The sequence below is a fragment of the Struthio camelus genome, chromosome 4, assembly GCF_040807025.1.
Source record: "Struthio camelus isolate bStrCam1 chromosome 4, bStrCam1.hap1, whole genome shotgun sequence".
Lineage (NCBI taxonomy): Eukaryota > Metazoa > Chordata > Aves > Struthioniformes > Struthionidae > Struthio > Struthio camelus.
Genome location: NC_090945.1, coordinates 76,123,645 through 76,133,770, shown reverse-complemented (window position 1 = coordinate 76,133,770; position 10,126 = coordinate 76,123,645). Strand labels below are relative to the sequence as shown.

The window sequence follows — 10,126 nt, the reverse complement described above, 5'->3', positions numbered from 1 at the left end:
TCACTGTCTTTTCAAGTAGATACAGCTTCCACTTCTAAGAGTGTGGGTTTTTTCAGTTCTAATAACTTTACTCTTCCAATTAGCACTGCTAGCTTTGGAGTGTGGGAATGGTCTTCTTAAAACTTGGGTTTCTAGTATGACATCTTTTAACAGTATTTTACCCTGCTACCCACCCTTTTTCAAATGTCTCTTGAACGAGCTTCCTTATTCTATAGTAGCTTTTCTTCTTTAATGTTACATTCTACTGTGAGGGATATACTTTTCATTTTCTCTTTCAGTACAGCTGTTAAATTTGAATACCGTGTGATTACTGTCACTGAGTAGCTCTTCTCCACGTACACCCTGAGCCTCAAGTTCTAGGACTCACTCAGAGCTAGTAGAGAGTTGCTTGTCCTCTTGTGGGTTTCCGACTATTTTCCCAAGAAGCAGTCTTTAACGGTGTCATTGCATTTTGAAATTACAATATGAGGTATCTGATGTCTGCCAGTGCAGTCTTTTGTTTTCTGCCTTGACTTGCCTCCTTCCAAAATGATTTTCAGTGCAGCTCCCAGATCTCAATGCCACTGATAAACCTGCAGGAAGAAAACTAACTGTGCTTAGAAATGTTCATCTTGTAGAGTTCTCTACAAAGCATCTCCACAAAAGGAGACAAGCTTGAAAGGTTACAGAGTGGAAGGCAGATGATACTAGCATGAAGATCCTTTTTCTCTTTCCTGCCACCACCAGAAAATATCTTAATTTATAAAGGACTCATAGTTAACTGGCGATCAATGGACTGTATATTCAGGATCAATAATAATACAACAGATAACCACAGTGCTAGACACTCACAAAATTCAATAAACACCTATAAATTTCTAAAAATCCTTCTATAACTAATTACAAGAATTCCTAATCACACATGTATGTGCGCGCCCACACAGTTACATGCACAGCTTCCCCAAGGATGCATGGGTCACAAGCTTACACCCCTCTTCTGGCAGTGCAGGTTCCCCTACCTTCACATCCCTCCTGTTGGAGAAGTGGCTGCTCCAGCTTTATATCTACCTGCTCTGCTCCCAATAACCCACTAGTTCCCATGCCAGTGAGAAAGCCCTGCAAGAGGTTACATACGCACATCTGAGGTATGGGTCCCTACTTGCTGCTCCCTGCAATTCAGTAACCGATTGAACGCTACTCACAGTAGCCAACGGGGATGCTGCTTCATCTGGCTGAGGCAGAAGCTGAGATGATTGGAGGCAACTTCTGGCAGTGTCAAACCAGGTTTTGACTACTGCTCTTTCCACTCCAATGTGTCTCATCCAGTTATAAATTTTCATGCTGCTTTTATACTTTTTTTCAGGCTTACTCCTTTGTTTCCTAAGTTCCTTTGAAATTTCAAAGTCACTGTTTGATCTAGCCTCTTTAATGTGCTCACTTTTGGGCAAACGCCTTCCAGGAAGTTTTATGTTTTTGATACACTGACACACTCTGTGGATGTTCATATTCTTATCTTAAAAGCTGTGGTTAGCCAGGCAAGAGTTGCCATGCAGGCACCCCACACAAACAAGTCCCAGCCTTCTTTAGGGATCTCTGGCTTTCCCTGCTCTCTGTAAAGGACAAACAGATGCAGATCCATTACTCCCCTTATTTTCTTGAGGGCAGGGATGAATCAGTTTAGATGAGCACAAGAAAGGTGCCTGCTTCCTGCTACATTTCTCTAGACTATCCTGAGAGTTGTCTCAAACAGTAAAGGTTCCTCCTTTGAAGCCCTATGTGAAGACAGTTTTCTTCCCCTAATCCGAGTCAGACACTCCTGCAGATGAATTGCATTTGGTACATGGGAGAGAAGAGTCCTTTAATTAGCTATAAGTTAAGCTGCTGTGTCCTTATGGTTTTTCTAACACGCACCATTTAACTAATAGGAAAAGGTTAACAGAGAATGGATACACAGATGAACTGTCCGCTTGTAGCTGTCCTCAGTAGTCTCTCCCCATCCCAAGCTAAAGGAGGTGCCATGAAGGGAACTCATACACAGCCTACCTTTACTAGCTTAATGTCACTGGGGATTTGTTCCACCTATGTGAGTGAAGATTTTGCAGGCAACTTATCATCTGCGTTCAGACTCCTTTCCTCACCCAGATCAGGCAAAGACCTCCCATCTTTCATTTTCATGGCTAGTTGACCTTTATACATTCTTCAAGTTCTTCTGTGTCAAAAAGCTTTTTTTAAAAATTTTATCAGATGGTAGTATTCATAAAAGTCTGTGTATCCATACGGAAAAAAAAGATGGTGCAGATTCTTTTTCACTTATTTGATCCAGAAAGTAGAGATTCAAAAAGACAGTGGCTGCAAAACTAATTAGGATTTTGTTGGTATGAAAACAATTGGGTCAGTTCTTATAGCAAACTTTGTAGTTGCCCACTGAGAAAAGTAAGAGATTACATGCACAAAATTGTTAGTAGGCTGAGAATATTAGCTACTACACACTAACCTTTGCGCAGTGTAACTTGCTCCAAAGCTGCCTCACATTTTGGTATGAGCTGAAACAAGAGAAGACCCTCTGAAATTTAGTTTAGAAAGTACTAACCTGAAGAGACCACTTGCTTGAAAAGAGATGGCTGCAGAAGGAAGAAGGAATCAGCAGTTAACGCTGAAAGGAAAAGAAGTTTTTAAGTTAGCAAAAACAAGACACACAAGTGTCTGAGCTTATAAAAATAATTGTCTTAGCAAATAAGATGCATTTTGGAAACAGGAAATAAACATGTTTTGTAATCAGGTTTTCTCTCCAATAAAATAATCAGCTTGATGAAATGCAAGTGGGACATTTCTTCTTTCTTTACAAGGTGTCACGTGAACTTCTATCTCGGCCAATTAGTATTGATCTTATTCAGTTTATGTTTCCCTTCTAACAATGAAGTAATAGTGTCTGACACATAATTTGCTGAAATAATTTTTTCATTAGGCCACGGCAGACATTGTGAATACCTTAAGAGGGTAGGCAGTTCATTACTCGCAATGATATCTAACAGTGTTGCCACATGGCTATAATTCTTCACTTATTATCTTTATAAAAATAAGCCAATCTGCAAAACAAATATGCTTTTGAGAAGCTTTTGGAGTTCAGATTGCTAGCAGAGTAAAATAGCATATGCCTAGAGGTAAACACTAGATGATAAATTGCATTTATACTAGTGTTATATTTGGACCGCTTTTGAATGGTTATTTTTTTAAGACAGATGCAAAATCTAACAGCTTTCAGAGACAAACTAAGCCCCACTTATATTAAGCCAATCAAAAAAATAGTCTAGCTAGTATAACAACTTTCTTTTTCTGCCCTCTGCTTCCTCAGAAAATTATTTCCTTTTAGCTCTCTCACAAAGGTTGTAATTCCATCATTTTCTTCTAAAATGATCTCATCAAATTGTTGGCTTAATCTATCCAAGCTAAAGGTCAGTGATCAGCCTGTGCAGAGGTGCGCATTCCCTGTCCATTACACAGTGCATCATTTCTTTCCTTCTCTTGTAAGAGATTTCATTTATAGTTTGTCCTCCCTTGTGTACTTGTCTGCTTTACTTTTGTCTTTTGCTTATAGTCAGCTTGTAAACACCTTAAGGACAGAAATCATCCTTTGTTCTGAGACTGGACAGTGTCTAGCTCAAAAGGATTAAAGTCTAGGACTGGAAACACTAGTTACTACAGCAATACAAAGAGTAGAAAATAATATTCTTCAGATGAAAGCTGGTTTTGGAGAACAGCTATGAAGGTCAACCTCCAACGTGGAGCTTCACCTTGCTTGGTGAAGCAGGTTTTTGCATTCACACAGAGCCCAAGTCAGAAAGCTGCTTGGATCTGTCTGAGCTCTGAGTTAAAGAAAGTTAGAGTAATCCAAAGGATGTTTCTAAATTATTCAGGCATGATGATATCTTGCTGTGCTTGAGCAGACTGAGAATTGATGAAGTAAAAAACAGCAACAGCTGAGTTATGCCCTTTCTGCCTCTATATAATATACAGAAATTCTCTTCTGCAAATGGGATCTGCACATCATCATCACCTCCCAGCTGCGCAGCAAAAGCCCAAGGATACCATCTGTGAAATCCAAGAAATGCACCCCAGTATTGGTCAAAGACAGGAATTTATCAATGACGGGGATTCTCCTTCTAGAGACCATAGAGTTTGCATGGTGCAGAGCTACCAGGTCTTGAAGTACTCTTATCTTACCAGTTACCTCAAACACCTCAGGGGAAAGGGAGACAAGCCTAGCTGGAGTAACTCAGGTAGGACTGGTCCTGCTTAGCTTTATACAACAACAACGGAGGTGTCTACATTTGAGGCAGATGATTAACCTTACATCACAGTCAATTAGTGCATGCAGTTAATAGAGTTAGAGTGTGATTCATCTGCTCAAATGTTGGTATCTGTTTTTGGATGACGTGAATTGCTTCCTTGCTCCTACTGACCTTCTTAACTAGATCTGCAGTGGCTACAAAGAAAGTCTAAACAGGCTTATATGCAGACGTAGATCTGTGCAGATGCCTGTGAGTGTAGATTTTCATGCTGATTTAGGTAGATATAACTCTTTATGTCTCTGTTAGTAACCGCCTGCAAATGCAGGCAGCTTGGTTTTGGTAATTCTGAACCTGCTAGGCCAATGACAGTTCAGTTATTCTGACTAACTTCTCTGAATTAATGAGGAAAGACTAAAACCATGATATGCTTGATCTGACCTAATCCCAGTGGAATGACGGAAAGAAAAGTCAGCTGCATTTTTGGCAGTAATGTAGTAAAGTAGGTTCTCTGAACACACAGGTAAGCATAGAAAGGTACAGCAGATGTGATGGAAGTAAAAGGGTATTTTTTAGAGCTTGACCCAGGGACTCACTGATCTCAATAGACCATTTCCATTGACTTCAGTGGACGTTGGATCAGGGCCTTTCACATGATGCATCACAAGTTCCTAACCCTGCAGCTGTTCATGACAAAGGAAAAAACACAAAAAGTAAACAAATAAAAGGAACTGATCATACAGATTTACACTATTCTGAGATTAAATAACAGCAGTAACAATTCTACAATAATTCCATGATATGTTTGGCAGGAAACTGAGAAACATCTCAAGTTGTGCCATCTAAAACTGTGCAAAAGAAGTTAGACCTTTATTTCTTAATTCATCATCTGTTCCAGACATAATACAGAACTTGTGTGTTTTTGTAAAGTAAGTTATCACAAATGCAAAAAAAAAAAAAAAAAGATCAGCAGCCTGGCAGTCTTAAACAAATCTGAACATAGCTATAGTTATGAAGTGCGCTGGCAAAGATTCCCCAAAAGATCAAAAATGACATAAAAGCAGCCTCAGTAATTATTTTGGCTAATATGCTGAGATACAAATGGATATCTAGAAGTTTCTAAACAAAATGCAGAAGCCCATTACTCACTCTAAATATAGCCAATGGACAATTACAGTCCATACCAAGCCATTAACAACCTTATAGAAGCAGAAGAAAATCTGAAAACGGAAAACGGTTTTGGAAGTCTTCTGAGTAGTTAACAGTAGGTATACAGAAAAAAAAAAAAAAACCTCAGAAGTATTCCACAGGAATTTGTGCAAATTAAGAAACAAATCTAGCTTTAGGTGAGGGTTAGTAATGGAAAGGTTAGGATTTTCCACTTCACTCTGTATTTCCATCTTAATATGCCCTCTTTCTCCAATACTATCTACTTCACTAAGCCATTTCTATGACTTCTAGGTAGACTTTCTAATCACTTCTACACAGAGTTGTTGTTTGCCCTCTGAAGTCAAACTGTTACTTAAAAAGTCAGTGCAAATAAAAAAGTTAAATAAGTTGCTGTTAGGTGTATCCAAGCAGCATGATGCACAAGAGCAGCCTTCTGGATCAATTATTTGCCTGAGTATAGCACCAATATCTGCAGCACAGTCAAAAGTCACAAGGTTTATCTTTAATTTATTATAATTATAGTATTTTCCTTTGTTTTCTGAAATAGCTTATTGGAGGGTTTCAACAGGTGACCACACAACTCCAGCAGTCCTAAACGGCCATAGTCTTTAGTGGTCTTAAGAACCGAAGGGGAAAAAAGCAGACAAATAAATACCTAAGGTCAGTGTCTCCTTACAAAAATCAATAGAGACATCCTCACATCTCGAGATACAGCAACAGCCGCTATTTGAATAGCAAAGCTTCAGATCTCAGGTTGTATCTTAAAAAAAAAAAATCAAAGCTACGTACTAATGTAATTGAAACAACACGCCAACTCCCTTCCCTTTGGCTACAGGGGATTAGAACCTTTATGGGAAGCATCCTAGTTTTGAGGCAGACCAGCAGTGGGAAACCAGTGCAATGTTTTTGATTCTGTTAAATTTATTAAGATTAAATTTGAAGCAAGCTAGTTTTCAGTCAGAGAATATCTACTGAAAGCCGTCATTCAAGTGTACATCATTAAATAATGAAAGAGAAGGGAAAATTAGTGTTATATTATTTAATTCTGTTCATGATTGTAAGCCATAAATTCTAAATGTTCCATTAATTTCAAAGGGAATATGATCAAATCATTTAAAAATATATATACAGATTGTCGGAATCTTTTGATGAAATAAATTTACTGGAAGAAGATGGATTCATCACAATCAAAACCCGTTCTGGAAAACGATCCCAAAAGTGCCTCTGGATACAACTTTTAGAAATAGTGCCTGAGAGAGGAAGAAGAGAGGACAACCAGTCAGGAGAAGCTGCAAGCAAGTAAGCTAACCCTGCTGTAGGGTTTACTAAAAATAAAATTGCTTATTCAAACTGTGAAATCTAAAATACATGACTGTATGGTTTACTGTTAGTTTAAGTCTATTAACAAGATTTAAAAACCTTTAATGCATTAGGTAATCTTACGCAGTCTATAAATTGCATGATGTTTTGGAATTACGTATTTTTGTTGAACTTCTTAATCTACATAGACACAGTTACAACAAACAAAACAAAATGTTGCTGTCGGACCTTTGCACTCTTTGCACTATATGGCAAAATGATAGGCAAGAGGCATCAGCAGTCTGAGAAACTTCTCATGGACAGCACAGTAGTTATTCTGAAGACAAAAAGGTGAGAAGACAGCTCACTGAGGAAACAAAGGCAAATGAGCAAATTAAACAAATGTTAAACTAATACATAAAAATCAGTGGAAAGTAATTGCATATAGTCATGGGACCCAAGAAAAGAAACTTGGAAATAGTCAGTTAAAAGTGTAAGCAGAAATGTTACGATATGAATAAGAGAGAGATCAAAGACCTGTTGTTGCATCAGGACATCTGCTTCTTTGATCATAAATTAAGAAATACTTGCTGTCAAAAAAATGGGATTTGAGTAATAAATCCTGGGTTTGGCTGTTAATTTCATTTTCCCATGTGTGGAAGAAAAATGTGTTATTGCGATAGGATACATCCAGGAAGAGAACATTCCAGTCAGAAGTGGGAGCTGGTTTTTCTTCTCTCTTCTCTCTTCTCTTTTCTCTTTTTTCTTTTCTCTTTCTTCATGGGTCCTATTTTATTGTTTACAAAAAAATATGAAAGATGCCTCTTATGTCTCAGTATAAATTAGAAATAATTTTTGAAACTGTGATTTCTTTTGCAAAATAGAATTCCTTTTTCTTAACTAGTCTTAATCTCTTGCTCAAAGATTATTTTTCAACAGTTCACTTTATCTTTAGTTTGACAAACAAAAATTGGACTGAATGACAAATTGAATGATACTTAATGATACTGAATGATACTGAAAGCCTGTATTTTCATTTATGGATTATATGATTGTAGGTTTCTGGATGGGGCATAAAATGAAATGTTTTGCCGTTAAAAATGATGAGCAGCATTGCCCTTCTAACTCTGACAATTTTAAGGTCTGAAGCCATTTTTTACCTGGTTAGCCAGTAACGAGGGTAAGATTCAGCTCCATATTTACACTCTAGTTTATCTAGATTAATTTAGATTCAGTTGAGACGTCAGGCGTCAGCTTCATCTGTGAGCAGGTTCCCATCCCTATTGACCACCAATCTCCCTTAACCAAGACGCTTTGAAAATTAGAGAGTATACAAATCATCCTCTCTCCTTTACCTCATCAGATCCTTAAGGTTCCCCCTGCTCTCTGCACTCAATTTGCAGTTCCCTACTACACGGTTTGCTATAACTTATAAATTACCTCTTTTTCCTCTTGAGCTTGTCTTGCTGGATTAAAATTTGCCTCCCAGAATGCTTTAATAAAGCAGCTGCTCTTTCTAGGCTGTCCAGGCGTCTTTGCAATGTAACATTCCCATTTGGCACTTTTCAACTTCCTCTTTTATAAAGGAAAGTATGCTTGGGACTCTACAACCGTGCCCGTTTTTTCACAGACTAGTATATCTTTTTGGCATTGATCAGTTCCTCCACTTATCTTTGTAGACAAAAAGTTGACAAGTCATGCAGGAGCCCATTCCTTCACATTAAGCACTTTTCCTTTCCAAAAGAAGTATGACCAATGGCCAGATTAATGTCACATTTAAATATATTTTTGTCATTGAAGTCCAGTAGTTTTATTCTCTGGTGAGAGACAATGTTTCAAGATAGTCTGATCTATGAACAAACGGCTACCTACAAGGTAGTGTCCAAACTGAGATGTGCAGACATTCACAGAGCTTCCTGACTCCGTAGAAAGTCAAATTGAAAGAATAGCTTCTGTAGCTACTGTTAGTCACTATTCTCTGGCTACAAGCACTAGATCTGATAATGACACTGACCACCTTCTTGAGGGTTTCAGCAACTTTCTGTGTCTTGGCAGGGAAACCAGGCTTGTGAATATTCTCACAGCTGCTGCTTGCAGTTTTAAAAGTGGCAGTAACCCAGAGTAATCATCTGGTGATGCTTTTAAGCCACCTTAGTGATCTGTTTTTGTAGAATTAGTCTCCAATTAGTTACACAGCTCCTGGTGTTTGGAAAGTTGCTGCTTTTCTAGCCCTACAGCCGATTCCCAGTCACTAGTCAAAAGCAGTGTCCTGTTCATTCATGGAGAATCTGTTCCATAAAGAACAGATTTCTCAAGTGCTGTGACTGATGTTTTCTAGACCAGTCTTTTTCAATAAACTATGCAAGTACATTATTCAAATAAGTGATTCATCATGTCAATCATGTTGCATTTTGTTACTAGGACAGCATACTATGAAGGTGATTGCAGAATCAGTTTTGACAAAGGGGAGCGAGAATCTTTAGGCTCAGAAACGTCTAAGACGACAGCACTTCCCAAACACATTTGATAAGACAGCTTTTTCCTTATACTTCAAATCTAAAAGAAAAATATGGGTGTTTCATGAAACAAAACTCAGTTAATGTCATTTGATTCACGTGAGATAGTACATTAATGAACTCTGGATTAGCTCAACGTGAAGTTTACAGCCTTTAAATTCATGCTTTTGCCAGAATCCAGGTCCTTCTGTTCCTCTCAGATACCTGCAATAGACAGACAGAACATATTATATAAAAGAGACCATGACAAATCATTTGAGTAGGAAAAATGTATAAGTTCTGCAGCTGTTTGCAACTATCATACACATTTCTGTAATTTACCTAATATCTGCATATTTACCAGTTTCACTCAGCCCTGCTGGCATTGCAAATTGTGGTGACCTATAGGACCTGAAAAAAAATGAAGTTTCTGGAGCAAAACAAGTACTAACACTCACAAAAAGGATTTCATAAGGTTTTTTTTCTGTCGGTTTTTTTTTGTTTACAATTATTCCATTTTTTAAACATAGGTCCTGCAAAGGACACTGTATAATATAGAATTAATTCATTCACTTAAAATGTCTGAGATCCGCCAAACTATGAATTAATAATGATAGCTAGTCTTTTATGTTAAATCAATCTCACTGCTTTCCCTCCCCCAGGAAAATTCAAGACGTTTTGTTATCTGGTCCAAGTCAGTTCAGTGGACTTTAAGCACACAAGTTCGAGCAAGGAGCTTTTTAAAATCCTACATTGCTTTTCTCAGCCAAGCTATAGTGAGGCCCATGGCATTCATTTGTTTGTGCCTGGGTATGGGGCTCTCTGGGTTTTTGCTGTGTCCCTAGTGGGAATATTTCCAATGGCTTCAATGAGCGCAGGATCAAGTGATTAAATCTG

General features: G+C 38.0%; 1 long non-coding RNA gene across 1 annotated transcript; it reads right to left on the bottom strand.

The window, feature by feature from the left end:
* Positions 1 to 440: 440 nt before the first annotated feature.
* LOC138067074 (uncharacterized) lies at positions 441 to 6,679 on the bottom strand. The gene is made up of 4 exons (XR_011140735.1): positions 6,599 to 6,679; positions 4,862 to 4,948; positions 2,570 to 2,632; positions 441 to 572 (listed from the first exon to the last, which is right to left on the bottom strand). It is a non-coding gene; the product is annotated as an uncharacterized lncRNA (long non-coding RNA).
* Between the last annotated feature and the right edge of the window lie 3,447 nt (positions 6,680 to 10,126).